This window comes from Manis pentadactyla, chromosome 11, assembly GCF_030020395.1.
Source record: "Manis pentadactyla isolate mManPen7 chromosome 11, mManPen7.hap1, whole genome shotgun sequence".
Taxonomy (NCBI): Eukaryota; Metazoa; Chordata; class Mammalia; order Pholidota; family Manidae; genus Manis; species Manis pentadactyla.
In genome coordinates, this window is record NC_080029.1 from 8,699,882 (window position 1) to 8,714,509 (window position 14,628).

Below are 14,628 nucleotides of genomic sequence, written 5' to 3' on the forward strand. Positions count from 1 at the left end.
TTTACTCATACATTCGTTCACTACTCACTCATTTTAAAAGACGTTTTAAAGCACTTTAAAGAGCAGGGATAGTAAAGTGAATGAAACAGGCCAAGTCCCTGATCTCATGAAACTGATGTTCTAGAGGAAGAAGCAAAATAAGTAAGCAGATAGACAAGATCATTCTAGATAGTACTAGAAACTACGAGCACAATGAAAGGGTGATGTAAAGCGTGACCTGCCAGGGTAAGGGAGGGCGAGCTGCACCAACAGATGCCTCCCGGAGCTCAGGTTTGATGCCGTAAAGGTCTGTTTCTGGCTCACCTGGATGTGACTCCGGGCGATGCTCTGCGGCCCCCCGTCTTTCAGGAGCCCAGGCTCCTGATGTCATGGGACCTGCCTGCCCTCCTTGCCCAGTGCCTGGAAACCCTCGTGGGATCCCTGCGCCCAGTCAGCAGCCGAGGGAAGAGAGAGCATGCGGAATTAGACGGTGGTTTTGGGACAGGCTTGGGAGGGGCACACCCCACCCCTGCCCATCTTACATTGGTCAGATCTCAGATCCCCAGCCTCCCTCCATCACCCAAGGTGGTGGGGCTGGAAAATGTCCAGAGGCACTGGTAAAGTCTAGCCAGATCCTTCCCCAGTGCCAGGAAGGGGAGGGGGAGGGACCAGACCACATAGGGCTTGGAGGTCACTGTCAGGAATTTGGGTGTTATTGCAGCTGTGGTGGGAGCTGGGCAGAAGGGTGTGGGGGAAAGGGGGTGGCCCCCCCTGATGACCTCCGAGGTCTGCCTCCGACACCGAGCTGCTGTGCCATGTGCCCAAACAGCCGTGGAACCTGCTGGGCTTTCAGGTTCATCCTCTATAAAATGAGGGAAAGGGAATGCGGATTATTTTTTAAAACCCCTCTCGTCTGCATCCCTTCCTCCTCCATGGCTTCCTGGGGGCCTCACACACAAGGCAGCCTCTACCCCTGCTGAGGGGGGAGCTCCTTCCAGGACAGCCCTGGGGGTCCAGAGCAGAAAGTCAAAGGGAGGGAAAGAGGCCCCCACGGAAGCCCTTTTCAGGCCGCCCTGAGCACGGCCCCCTGCTCTGGTCTTCTCCACCTTTCCGGTAATCACGCAGAACTTCCCTCGCTGTTCTTCCTGCCTCCTGGATGACCTGGACAGAACACATTAGTTAAATGATTCATCTTCTGCCCAGAAGACCCTTCTAATTCCTGTCCTGGACCCAATTCATCCACACCCCAGCAGCAGATTCTACTCAACACTTCGTTGTATTGCTTCCTCCTGTGCAGTCATTTCTCTCTTCTCTGAAGCCCCACAGACCTGAGGGTATGTATTACCCAGTTTGGTAAATGGCTTGTTCACTTATTTATTATTCTTTAATTTTTAAAGGCTCATGGTTATTGAGTGCTTTTTATCAGCAGTTGATTTCAATATTTTATTTAATATTTATTTATTTATAAATATTTTAAGTTGATTCGATATTTTATTTATTTATTTATTTAAGGCCTCGCGAGGTAAGTAGCTGTCAGACTGTTTCCAGGCTGCAGAAACAAATAAATCCCGATGCCTCTGTGGCTTAGGCAATGAAGGTTTATTTTTTGTTCACATTGTAGGCCAATTGGATCCTTTAAGCACGGATGTGGAGACCCAGGTCTGTTCTGTCCTGTGGCTCCTCTCTCTTGTTTCACGATTGCCCTGGCTCATCAAGTCAGCTTGTGGAGCCAGAGGCCTGGAGATAAGAAAAAAGATAAAATAGAGCATCATTTTCAGGAGGTCTTAAGGGCCTGGCATGCAAGGGGCATACATCACTTCCTCCCACATCCCACTGGCCAGAATATGGTCTCATGGGTTTATGTAGCTGCAAAGGAGGCTGGGAAAGAAAGTTTGATTGCATGTGTGCGAATAGGTGAAAACTACATGGTAAATACTAAGCAGCATCTACTCCAACAAGTTTTTTTAGAAATGAGAAAACAGGAGGTCAGGTGAGGTGAAATGAATCATGCATGCTCACAGGGCCAGGAAGTGGGGCTGCTGGAATCTGAGCTCAGAGGCCAAAACACAGCAAAGTGTTCACAATAAATGTTCACTGACAATGGCAGGATATCAAGCAGTGTGCGATTTGATCCCAGTCACATTACACACACACACACACACACACACACACACACACGCACGCACGCACGCACGCATGCACACCTCCACACATAGAAAACAGACTGGAAGAAAATACACCAAAGTGTCATTGGGTCATGTCTGGTTGCTTGGAATACATATGTTTAAGTTTTTCTTTATAGTTTCAATATTTTCTACAATGAGAAGACAACTGCTGTTACTTTTTAAAGTTCGTTGATATGATTTTTCTTAAATGATGTATTTCCATAAAAACATATCACAAGAACAAAACCGTCACTCCCTGGGGCACTGGGCAATAGCATTCTTACCAGTAGAAATAATTTTTTTACATTTATGATTATAGTTTCAAAGTTCTCTTGCATATTTCATTTGTCATTTCATTTCTTCACTCAGCTCCAGTCCTATGCACTTTCCATCAACTCCTGGCCGGGATGTGGGAGGCTCAGAGGGGATACAGAACCGGGCATCTCTTCATGGATCAGGCATTCATGCATCAGTGAATTTGGAAATAGAGTCCCAAGCAGATTTAGTGAGCTCCTGCCAGGTGGACCCAGATCATAAAGGGCCTCGCATGCCTTGCCATGGGTTTGATTGCTTTCCCGTAGGCACGGGACAGCACTGCTGCAGGGCCCAGGGTGTCAGCCTGGGTTTGAGAGCTCCCTGCTGTGAATGCAGGCTGGAGCTGGGTGGGCATGGAGGGGACCCCTGGCGAAGGCTGCAGAGGCCCAGGGTGTGTCTGGAGAGCCAAGCCCAACCCAGGCTCTTCCTAGGACCTCACTTGTTAGTCACCAGATGGCTTAGGCACTGGGATGCTTTCACCTGCAGAAGGGCTCTGCCTGCGCAGCTGGGCCTCGGGCCCTGGGGGCCACCCCAGATGCGATTTGGGAGCAGGCCAGAAACTCTGCAGCCAAACATGCTGTTGGGATTTATCACTTGTGTATCTCAGAATCCAGGAGCATAAACAAGGCCCTGTTTGCTGGCTGGGGTTGCCTCTTAGGGTTGAGTCAGGATGTTCTGTGCGGACTTTTGGTGCGTGGACATGGTGCGCACACACACCCACACACCCACACACCCACTTCCTTCCATTATAATCCAACCCCTGCCCCAAATGATGGGCTGCCTTTATTACTCTATTCTTTACATTACTGATGTCAGAGAGCGTTACATTTTTTGCTGAAACCAATTTAAGAGCAAGAGAAGAAAAATGAATGTGGAAAGAAAAGCTGTATTTCCAAATTTTTAAAAATTGGGTAAGTGACAGTGATATTTGAACAAGATCTTATGTGGACAAAAGCAGAGTTGCTCAGGTAAGAGCCCTGGTTGGGGGTCCTGGGCTCTGGTCCCTGGACAGCCCCCCTCAGCCCCAGTGCTGTCTGAGACATCCAGAGAGGTGGAGGTGAGGAGGGTCAAGTACTGACCAGGGCCCGGGGGAGCCAGGCTCCAGCACCCCGACACAGCTGCACCCCAAGACTCTTCGGGGTACGTGGAAGGGACACCCGACCCTCTCAGGGCCTTTGTTTCCCTCCTGGGAACACCACATGCATCACAGTGGCCACGTATGTGAAGCAGCCTCCCCTTTGTGGAGGTCGGGGGCTCTGAGTTGATTTCCGTGCTCTGATTCCACAGGGGAAGCCCGTTATGGGTACAACACCACGCTTGAAAAAAATGAAACAGTGTTTTGGAATAATTTAGGGACCTGTCAGAAGAACTACTAAGGCTGTTTTTGCACCACCTCCTAGTCCCTGATTTCAAATTATATTTAAGCCATTATGTGCTTTTTATCTTCAAAGCTGTTTTGGAAGCCTAGGACGTGTCCTGAGAAGAAGGGAATTTTGAATTTACATGCAACTGTGTTCACTCTTTCAAGTCCATGGCTGCCATTTTCCCAGATTTGGCTGCAAAAGAGCTGAAAGGAACCTTTCATTTTATAGATGCAGCAACTGAGGCTCCCGGGGGCGGGAGGGCCAGGTTAGTGGCAGAAGCCAGTGTGAGATCCAGGACTCTTGACGTCATGTCAGTGCACCTGGTTTAAGAGCCGGGTCTTGGGAGTAGAAAAGACTCTCTGTGGAATCCTAGGTTAACCTACTAAAAGTTCCAAGGTGGTGGGCAAGTTATTTAAAATCATAGAACTTTAGTTTTGTCCTTTGACAAGTGAGGTAATTCCTAAATCATAAGCCTGATGTTGGGATTAAATAAGATGGTGGTAAACTGCTTAGCCCAGTGTCAGGCTCAAGGGAAGTGCTGGAAAAATGTTAGCTACATTATTATTGCCCCATTGTCCAGACAAAAAAACTGAAGCTCAGAAAGTTTCCGCTTCTTTTGGGCTGTGGCTCCAGGGTCTGTGCCCCCGCTCACTACACGGCCCCGTTTATGCAGGGAGAGAAGAACTGTGTGCCTTGAACTCCTTTTGTTGAGAGTGTTACGTGTCTCAGAAAGAAATTCCTGGGCAAGCCAACTTGGGATAGAAACAGAGCCTGCAGGGTCCCCAGTGAGGGCAGAAACATCCTGGTCAAGACTAGCGGAAGGATGCCCGTTAGTCTGATGTGCTGAGAGGAGGGGGTGTGACAGAGAGAAGAGAAGAGCAGGAACCTGGGCAGCGGACGACGGACCCATGGCGTGACCCTTTCCCCTGGCCTAAATCACTAAACTCACAAAACATGGCAAGTAAAGCAGTCTTGGGCTTCACATGCAGAATACTGAGGTCAGTATCGAACCGGCTGCCCCGGAGACAGGAGCACAGAGCCGGAGAGAAAACCCCAAGGAAGCAGGCTGTTGAGATGTTGCAGAAATCATTTGGGGGGCAGGAGGCTGGCATTTGGAGGGGAAGGACCCTCTGGAGCTCAGAGCCCATAAATTTGGGTAAATTTCTTCAAATCAAAAAGGGGCAAGGAGGCCTGGCTAACCCCTAGGTTTGGAGAGTATAAATCAGTTAAGTTTTCCACAAACCTAGAGAAGAGGCCTCCAGAAATCTGCTCTTACCATCCACACAGACACAATTCCCTTGGCTGTGCCTGTGCCCAGGGCTCCACCAGTATGGGCTCTGAGTTTCACAGCCACTCCTGCCAAGCCCGAAATGCCCAGTCCCCTCAGCCCTCAGCAGAGCCTGGGCCTCTTGGACTATCCAGGACCACCCACTTCCTACAGACACTCTGATCAAGTCCTAGTCTGACTCCATGGCCCTCCCACCCATTCCACTGAGCCCTCCAGAACTCATGGTCAGTGCTGAGTTCTTATTATTTCCCTTTGTACTAACCCAAACCAGGTTGTCTGCTGAGAACACTGCAACCTTTGTCTTCTCAAGAGGTTGTTTTTTCCATCACGTGCCAGTCTCAGCATCTACGAGCAGTAAACTGTTGAGTTTACCCTCTTCACCCCACTTCCAAACTGTCTCCTTCCTCTTCAAAGGCCCCAGCTCCTTTGAAGTACGTTGTCCGTCTTCATAACTCTTGCTTTTTCTCGTGGCTGTCATTTCCTGGCTTCCCCATCTCCCCTCTTCGTCGCCAATGACCTTAGTACCAGATTCACCGACTCTTTCTCCACCAGCATGCCCATCATTGTTTTCAGCATGTGAATAGCCATCTGTCTTAGAAGCAGAGCTGAGACTGGATTGTTGTTCAAATGATTTATTGGAAAGTACTCACAGGAAAAGGGGAGAGAGGCAAACAGGAGAGGACATGGAAAAACTAAGCAATAAAGTGATCTCTGCTGGAGATGGGCTCCTGCCTCATCCCAAGGGGAGCTCAGGGGCGTTAGCTGCTCCATAGTTCCCTGCTGGGGGGCAGCCTTTGTGCTCACCATCGGGTCTGCCACTGGCTGAGGTCTGCAGAGTTCAAACGGTGGCTTCCTGGAATCCGGACAGGAACGAGTCCCCCATCTCAGCCCAAGCAGACTCCCAGGTGCTTGATGTCAAGGGACAGCCCACAGTCTTTCCTGCCACCCATCTTAGCCCCGTATTTGCAATGTTGATTTCAAACTTCCCTTTGTGACCACCACTTCTTATTTTTCCCAAACGCTTCCTTCCAGAACTTCTCTATAGCCACCATCTGCTCACTCTCTGCCTGCACCTGTACACTGGGTATAGCCAGGAAAAATCATGTTCTCATTTCAGAAGTAGGAGCACAGACCTTCAGAGGCAATGGGCAATTTCAGTCAATCCATGTGCACATCCCTATTTTACTTCCTGATTCACTACTTCTTCTTTCTCTGCATCTTCCATGTTGCTATCTTCCCTTCATCTTGGCTGGCGGCCCTGCCTCAGAATGCATGGACCGATGATGTATTTAGGTGACAATGTCCCGTCACCGAGCCCTGCTCCTAGCATCAGTTTCCACATGCTCTGCACTGGCAGGCAGACTCTTGTTTCTACATGCTTGGCCCCCTCTGACTCTCTGAAGGACTTTTTTCCTGTAACTGTCCCCTCACTTCCTCATCACTAGTCACGTGCTCTCTGCTGGGCTGCCCAAATATGCCCAAATGGCAGCCTGTGAAAAGGCAGCCCAAAAGGCAACCCTTGACCCCACACACTCCTCCACCCGCCACCCCACTTTTCTACTTCCTTCCCAGCACCACACAGAGTTGTTTTGACTTGTTAGCTCCACTTTTGCAGCTTCTCCTCCAGCCTTTCCCACTGGGCTCTCGTCTCCATGACTCCCCGTGAGGTGGTTCTCAGGAGCCAGTGCCTCCTGTGGTACCTAAGCTGATGCTCATTCTCTGTCCCCATCCCCCTCAGGTCATTCGCTGTGACTGGCTGTGCCCCCTTCTGAGACTCTCCCCTCTCCAGGCACTCCCAGTAGGCTGCTGCCCCTTTGCTGGGTCCTTCTCTTGCACCAGGCCCCTAAAGGTGGGAGTGCCCAGGGCCAGCCCTCAGCCTGCCTGCCCTTTTGGTCTGCGCTGTGGGGGTGAGCACATGGCTTCACATACTGTCCGATGCTGACTTTGAATCCCTCCTCTCCATCCCAGACTTCTCCTCTGAGCTCCAGACTTCCTCTCTCGGCCACCTGATCCCGTCCACCTGGGTGGGTGACGGACACATCAAACCTGCGGCGATGCGGCGGAGCCCCATCAGTTCTCGCCAGCGCCTCTGATCCTGCCCCCGCGCCAGTCTCCCCGAGGCAGGAAGCTGCACCATGGCTTCCATGTGGCTCGGTCAGAAAGCCTAAAGTTGCTCTTGATTTCTCTCTTTACCTCAGATCCTGCCTCCAATCTGTTGGCAGAAACGTAGACATAGTGGGTGGAGGGAGAATAAAACCAGTAGAGCCACTACGAGGAACTCAAAGAGTCAACCAGATCAAACCAGAGAGCCAGAAAAGATCAGAGTTAATCAGTTGAAGTTTCAAGGACTAGGAGTTACTTGGAACGGCCAGACACTCCCCAGCCAAGAAAACACAACATCCCCACATGAGAAGTTTCCAAGCACGGACTCTCCCCAGATAAGAGAAAATAAAACAGCCACAGACAGGCACAGAAATCATCAGAGCAGCCCAATCTTCTTTTTACCGATCAGACCAGGCCTCCCAGGCCAAAGATTGTCAGTCAAGGCCTCCTCTGCCCTGCCAAGAAGCTCTGGAGTAAACAGCCTGTGCTGGTCTAACCGTAGGCAGGCCCGCTCTGCTGCACAGGGTGGAATAAATTCACGTGGCCTTCCTGACTTTGGTTTCTCATCCACTCTGTTTGACTTCCCTGCGTCTCCAAACTGACTTTCTCCCCAACACCACCACCAGTTGCTGCTGGAGCTTTACCTCTGCCTCTCAGCACCTCGTCCCACCCAAGCCCAAGTCGCCATCAGCTGTCGCCGGCTGCATGGAACACCTAACGGGCCTCCCGGTGCACTTTCAGTGAATCCAAATTCTGTCAGGCTGTGGCCCCATCTGCCCTGCCCCCCACACTGCCTGCATGGCCTCCCCTGCTCCCCAGCTGCCAGCGCACAGGTGTTTCGGCTCTCGTGCCGTCTGGCTCTCCTGCCGTGATGCACTCTGGCCTCTCAGGGCCCTTATGTCCCCTCACCCTCCGGTAGGGAACGCTCTTCCTGAGATCTTGGTGCATTGCCCCCTCATCACTCAGAACCCAAACACCGCCTTGCAGGGAGCCACTCTGACCCCCAGGCTCCCCGGGCACTCTCCCCGCGAACCTCCCTCTTGTCTTCGTCACAGACCGCCACAGTTTCTGGCTTTGTCTTACTTACATATTTGCTCTCTGAGCTCCTTGAGGGCAGGGCTCTGTCCTGTGTGTCCACAGCTGGAGCCCGGTGTGTAGGAAGGTGCCCACACACAGATCTCAAGAGTGTTCCTTGCCTGACAGATTTGGGCGTTCCAGGTGCCCAGAGGAGACCACCAGCCCCATGGGATGAGTGGCATAAATACCAGCTAACAGGTTTGTTGTGGAGATGCGGTGTGTGTATGGGCTGCACCTGCGTGCGGGGCACAGGCGTGCTGGGACAGACCTGCTGCTGCTTGCGGTGGGGCTGTCACAGGACAGGAAAGGACAAGGACACGGGCTGACAAAGTACAGTGGGCTGCCAGGGGTCTCTCAGCCCTGCCAAGACAATTTCCTTCAGGGCAGAGGAGAGGAGAGAAGGCGGCCTCTTGGGGCAGGAGGAAGTGCATCCTGTGAAGTCCTGTGTCCTGCAGCCTTAGGGTGCTAAATTCCTGGAGCAGCACCAACCCACCGTCACATTTACCCCTCCACCCAGCTGCATCCCAGGAGAGGAGTATTAGTAGTTGGGAGGCACAGTCTGAATCCGCTGCTGTTCAGTTTAGGAGCTGGACCTGAACCCAGCAGACCCGCCTCACAGACATGGCCTGCCGCTCCCTACCTAGAATTGGATCTCAGGCTTCCTAGGCCAGGACATCAGCTCTGGACAGGGCTGTCTGAGGAGCAGGGGCAGGAGTGAAATGGAGACAGGCATGAGGCACGTCACAGAGGACCCTCCATCTGGGCTTGGATGGATAGTGTCGGGGGTCGGACAGCTCTAGGGTTGGGTACACCGGACTTGAATTACTGAGCAAGATTCTGAACTTCTTTGCCCTCAGTCTCGTCACCTGTAAGGTGCGGTTAGTCACTCTAGCTTGCCCAAGAGGCAGACAGAGGACTTCGGAGCCACAGCACAGGGGCGTCCGAGCATGCAGCGTGCACGGGGTGAACTGCCCATGTCAGTGCACAGTAGGCAGCTTGGGCAGAGACTGCTGCTTCCTGTGCTCACTCTAACCTGAACTCGTGGAGTTTTGCTTGACACACAATAGGTGTCCAATAAATGCTCCCTGTCTGTCCTTCCTTCTGGGGTGAAGTTGGAGGAGGACACAAAAAGGCTTCACCAACCTGACCTTGTTGGGAGGGTGCTGCTGACACTTTTCTAGAGGACAAAAGCGATGTCCTCTCTGTTCTGCATGCCTGGAAATAACATACATGGCTCTCAGCCTGGAGATGCAGACGTGAGCAAAGTGCTCTCCCTGGGGGCCGATCTCTGGTTGCAGACAATGCCTCTAAGTCCATGAGCAGGTAAATATGCACCCAGTCAGGTGTCAGCATGCCAGGCCTAGAAACACGATAGGGTGGGAAGGCTGGGGAGGCCTGAGGTGGGTGAGGCAAGTGTCATTTTAGATAAGGGGACATTTGAGGAGGACTCCAAAGCAGCAGAGGGACAAGTCACACAGCTTTCTGGGGGGCAGCTTTGCAGAAGGAAGAGCAAGTGCAAAGGCCGTCACCTGGGAGGGGCATGGACTGTTCAAAGGGGCAGGCAGTGCAGGGGTCAGAATGAGCGTGGAGAGCGGTGGGCGCACATGTAGCCAAGGAAGTAATCTGCTTTGTCGTTTTTTCTGGGTGGGATGGGAGGGGATCCCTGGAAGGCTCTGAGCCAAGGAGCAAGGATCTGACTCTACCTCTCAGCAGGCCACTCTGGCTGCTGTCTTAATAACAGACGGTGAATGGCAAAGAGCAAGAATGACTAACATTAATTAAATGTCTACTATGTGCCAGGCACTGCCAGCTTGAGGACAACACGGTTCCGAACCAGAGCTGCTGGCAGGGAGGCTTCGGTCTGCACGTGTTATTGAGTGTGACTTTGCCAAGCAGCTGCCAGGGAAAGGAAGTGGCTAAGGGCACATGGGGCTAATGCTGTTCTGCAGAACTGAGACATCGGGAACCAGGCAGTGCCCGGAGGCTGCGAGATGAAGCAGGATGGGCATGCCACACGTCACCAATGTCTTATTTCTCTCCTTCTTTGCCACTATGTGGATGGAGCTCTGTGCCAGGCAAGGGAACAAAGTGGAACAGGCCATAGACGTTGCTCCTTAAAATGTTCCAGCCCAACTGGGGAGAGACACACAACACTCTCTGGAAAGACTCTTCCAGACACAGGTAGCAGAAAATTCAATAAAAACAGAGTCAAGCGAGAAGGAATTTCAGAGTCTAAAGCAACTGAAGAGTCCAGGATGTGTCTAACTGTAGGAGGTGCTTAACCACGGCTCAGGATATCACCAGAACCCCACGACCCTGTGGATCAGGATGGGGAAGGGTGCATTTCCAAGAGGTTGTTACTGAGGGTAGACAAGTGGGTGCCTCACAGCCGTAATCATCAAAGGGACTCTGCAATAACCAGCTGGACTCCATGCCAGACTGCGTGAGTGTTACACCTCCATCCAAGAGACGTGCTGGGAAAGGAAGAGGTTGATCCAGGAAGGTGGCATTTGAGCTGAGGCTTGAAGGAGCATTTTCAACCGGTAGGACAGGAAGAAAGTCATTCTAAACAGGGGGAGGGCATGAACTAAGTCATGGAGGCGTGGGAGTGGATGCCCTGCACAGGGACAAGGAGAGAGCGTGTGGCAGAACATCTGGAGATGTAGGAGATCAGGATGAAGTCGGCAGGAGCTAGATTGTAAAGGGCCGGTAGTGTCAGCATGAGGAACCTGGACTTCCATTTATAAGCAATGGAGAGGAGTTAGAGGTTTGAGGGCAGGGAGTTCTGTGCTGGGTTCTGTACTTTAGAAGGATTGCAGGTGGTGGCTTGGAGTGGAGGTGCACCTGGCAGAGAGCTTAGCTGGAGGAGGCTGCCACGGGCCTGAACGGGGGTGGGGGGGAGAAATCCTGGCGAGGGGAAGACACGTGGGTTTGCGGAAGCTGAGAAGTTAGACTGTATGGGACTCAGGGACTGGTTAAATGTGGGAGCTGTGTGGCAGGCAGTTGATTCCTTTTCTAATAGCCATTCTCCTCTTTTTTACTAACAGACACTCAGACTTGTTCAGGGCAGCGCTGTGCCTAGCGACTGCTCACCTCCCCAAGCGGCTTGCAGAGAAATGTGGACACATAATGGAAATGTTTTCCTTTCTTCCCTTCTAGGTTCTTGGGCTGGTCTAATAATTAAACTGATGTAAGACAGAATAACAGGAGAGAAACAGGAGAATTTCAAGTGTATGGGAGCTCATAAAAGCATGACACCCAAAGACGTGACCAAAGCAGGGGGCTTTTATACCTTTTAGATAAAGATACAAAAAATTTGTGAAGAATTGACAAGACAAAGAAGTTTGAACTTGAGAGAGTGAATATAATGAGTCACAAAAAATATATATTTGGTCATTCATATGACCAAATATCTATTTCCCAGGTATATTTGGTCTTCATCCACAATTCCTGAAAATACTGCAGAGTCTTAAAGGTGAAATGGGTGTTTTGTCATGTTAATAAAAGAATTTTGGACCCCCACATAAGGGCGGGGGCTGGAGACTGAGTCAGCCAATGGCCAATAGCATAGTCAATCATGACTACGCAGTGAAGCCCTCACGAACACCCTTGAGGAGAGCTTATCACCCTCTGCTCTGCTCAGTTGGATTCTGCTTCTCAGCTGGAGAGAGTTTCTGTGCTTGGGGAACCAGAAAACCACATGCCCCTGAGCCAGGCCCCAAGGTCCACGAGGTGCTTTTATTTTTTTTTCCCCAAGCTCCTTCATTTGGGACCTTGCGCTGTGTCTCTCTTCACCTGGTTGTTAATTTGCCTCCTTTATTAAACTGGTGAATGTAAGTGTTTTCCTGAGTTCTGTGCGCTGCTCTAGCAAATTAGGTCCAACCTAAGGAGGAGGTCATGGAAACCTCCAGTGTGTAGCCAGTAGGTCTAAGGCACAGGGAACTGCCTGGGTTTTGAGACTGGCATCTGGAGTGGGGGGTGGAATGCAATCTTGTAGGACAGAGCCCTTAACCTGGGAATCCAGGGCTGCTTCGGGCAGATAGCATCAGAATTGAGTTGAGTTCTTGGATACCCTGCTGGTGTAAGAGAATTCCTTGGTGTAAGTATGGGTGGAAAGACCCCCTCCCACATAATTACACACAGTGCAGTTGGGTCCAGGAACCCAAACGGAGTTATGCCACTATTGTATTGTATACTATTATTACTTCTGTGTATAATAATATTGTTATTGTTATATACATATATATGCAAAAGAACACACCAGCTCAGATAGTAAATTTGTAAAGATGTAAAAAGATTTGTTTATAGAACATTCTTGACCTTGAATTTCCATTCTCTGGTGGTAAGGATGTTTCCTTTCCTCCTGGTAGAGAAAGTACACCTTCCACACAGATTATTTCCACCTTTCAGGAACACAGGACAGCCAGGGTGTCTTTCTTGCATCAGCTGTTTCTTACGTAACTTTAATTCAAAATAATCAGTATGCCAGTGTGGCGTATTTTCAGGCAGCCTGTCCCAAACCCTGTCACAATGTAAACAGAAGTCTAGTAGGCAAAGCTACTGTTTCTCACATAAAAAGGAACAAACTCAGGTGACATGAACCTTTGCCCTGCATCTGTCGCTTTCTGTCTGCTTGGAATGCAGTTGCAATGCTTGGAAGTAGAGCAGCCTTCTAGTGACCATGAGGATGAGATCTTCGAGGTAAGGATGATGGGGCAGGAGGCTATGAGGAATCTGGGTTCTTGATGACTTCTTCAAGCAGGCGCACTCACCCCAGACCTCCTACCTCCAGATTTCACCTTATACAACACAAACAGATGACTCTTTGGTTAAGCCACTGTAGTTGGATTTATGACACATATAGCTCAAGCCAATCTTAAAAGATACAAGGAGGATGAAGGCTATGTAGAAAATGACCAGAAGCTTGAAGAACCAAGTTGAGATTGATACCATTAGCTAAGATGGGAACCTTGGAAAGGAAATAGATTTGGAAGGATCAGCCTAACAGGAAGAGAGCCTGCCACCCAGAGCCAGGTAGCCTGGGGTTGAGTCAGGCCCTGCAAAATTCCCTTATCCTGCTCAGGATCTCCATCTGTGAAATGAGATTTTTAAAGCTGAATTTCGTCAAGAAGACCGGAAACAGCAGGTGCATTATGCAAGGTATCTGATACATGCTTTGGGTTCCCAATAACTTATGGATGTTTTTGGAGCGTCAGGAAAGAGGACACCAGACTTCCTGAGGATTAAGAGTAGAGATTAGAGAAGCCAGCACAAGCAGGACACTGAGCGCTGTGGCCCATGTGTCCCCTCAGCTTCCCATGGGGTGAGGATGCCCCTGAGCCAGCGGTGGGACCCGCGGGGCTCCCGTGGGTGAGCTGGCCACGCGATGCGGGCCTCACATCCCCTCTTCTTGTTCAGCGTGAGTACGTTGTTCCAGAACAGACACAAAGATGAGTAAATACAGGTGGTCAGATATTCGTGGGCTTATCTTTGCTATTACATTTCGTGCAGCAACATAAACTCCAAGGAGCAAACAAACAGAGCTGACCGGTAATGAGTTTATAAGGGTTATTATAAAGGGAGATGACTTTTATTCAGGCATTCCAAAGGGTGACTCAGCTCTCATTCAGTCCTCTCCACTCACGGACTGCTTGCTGGAAACTGGGAGGCTGTGGACAGCAAAAACCTGGGAGCCAGCACCTTGCAGGACCGTGGTCCCAGGGAGTCAGGGAATCCAAGGGCCAGAAGGAGACCTGGAAGCCATCAAGGCCACTACCCACTGGAGCGTGAGTGTCCTCTCTGTTCTGCACCAAGCCTCCGCCTCAATACCTCCAGAGATGGGACCTCCCCTCCCCCAGGGTGTCCATTCATCAAGACCCTGGGAACAGGGTGCAGGTCTATCTGACCTTTACCCTCAAAGCCTGGCACAGTGTCAGACTCCAGAAATGTCTCTTCCACCCAACGCCAGCCTTCACTGAGCCTTGAGCTATGTCTGGGGGGTCTGAGACAAGAAGACTCAGTCCCTGGCCTTGAGGAGTCCAGAGAGGGAGGGAGGAGAGAAGTGAACAGGGGCTAAAGGTGGAGCGTGGTGGTGTTAGAGAGGGCCGTGCGGGTGTAATAGGTAAATGGGCACTCATGGAAGGGGGTCTTACCTCGCAGTGTGGTGGGGTTGGCATATGGGAACACCCGTGGCCTGTGGTCAGTAGAGATTTCCCAACTCACACAGTTTACAGAAGACACCTGAAGCCCCCACTTCTTACCATGGGAAATCCAAAACTTTTTCCAGTATTTCTTGGGAATTCAAGTTCCCACCTCTGGCCCCAGGCCTCTGATTCCT

General features: G+C 50.9%; 1 long non-coding RNA gene across 1 annotated transcript; it reads right to left on the reverse strand.

Annotated features, from left to right (window-relative positions):
• Nucleotides 1-1,499: 1,499 nt before the first annotated feature.
• LOC130679460 (uncharacterized) lies at nucleotides 1,500-7,293 on the reverse strand. Its single transcript, XR_008992402.1, has 3 exons — nucleotides 7,158-7,293; nucleotides 5,484-6,191; nucleotides 1,500-1,716 (listed from the first exon to the last, which is right to left on the reverse strand). It is a non-coding gene; the product is annotated as an uncharacterized LOC130679460 (long non-coding RNA).
• Nucleotides 7,294-14,628: the final 7,335 nt, after the last annotated feature.